The sequence below is a fragment of the Octopus bimaculoides genome, chromosome 1, assembly GCF_001194135.2.
Source record: "Octopus bimaculoides isolate UCB-OBI-ISO-001 chromosome 1, ASM119413v2, whole genome shotgun sequence".
NCBI classification, from domain to species: Eukaryota; Metazoa; Mollusca; class Cephalopoda; order Octopoda; family Octopodidae; genus Octopus; species Octopus bimaculoides.
In genome coordinates this window covers 62,780,355-62,781,489 of record NC_068981.1, presented here as the reverse complement: position 1 = coordinate 62,781,489, position 1,135 = coordinate 62,780,355, and positions in this window count along the sequence as shown.

Sequence of the window (1,135 nt, the reverse complement as noted above, 5' to 3'; positions counted from 1 at the left end):
TATATATATATATATGTGTGTGTGTGTGTGTGTATGTATGTGTGTGTGTGTATATATGTGCATATGTGTATATATATGTATATATATGTATACATATGCATATGTATATATATATATATATGTATATATATATATATATACATGTATATATATGCGTATAAGAAGGGATCACCACTCAGTGGGCATCCAATATGCTAGAAAGAGGTCATCAACGACCCAACCACCAAGAAAAATAATGTTCTGCAGAAAAAAAAATTCAGCAAACACCAGAGCATAGGCAGGCAAGACAAAATGAAAAATATACAAAATAAAAATTGTGTACCGGTTTCGCCATCAACTTTTTTACTTATGTAAAAACGTCCGTGGTTCATCAGCATAATCGTTCTAAAATCAATATAATTTGCAGAACTATACACGAATTGTCTTTATAAAATTTGACGTGCGTACAGTTCTACCGATTACATTGGGGTTATTTTCAAATGTCTCAGCTCTGGCGCGCTAAATTCCGGAAACAGTTCTGCAGAGGATAATTCACAGAAGTATATGTTGCCGGCTAGAGAACATAATTATTCAAATATATATTTATATACTGAGGCTGAAAAAATTGAATATTAATTTCAATTTTAAAACCAGTGGTCTAGCATATAATAATCTGATAATTCAGAAAAATTGTATTACATGGGTATAAGAAGGGATGACCACTAAGTGGATATCGAATATGCTAGAAAGAGGTCATATACATATATTTATTTATATAAGGGCATTATATAAATAAATATATTTATAGGGAATAAATGATGGATTTTTCCTTTATGAGGTATTTTCACGCTAACTACTTGATAAATTCTTATAAAGATTTTATCCTATTCTTGAATTACACATATATATACATATACATATGAATATATATATAAATACATATACATATATATATATATATACATATGTATATATGCATACATACATACATACATACATATATATATATATATATACATATACATATATATACATATATATACATATACATATATATATATATACATATATACACATATACATATATATACATATATACACATATACATATATATACATATATATATACATATTTACGTATATATTCATATATATA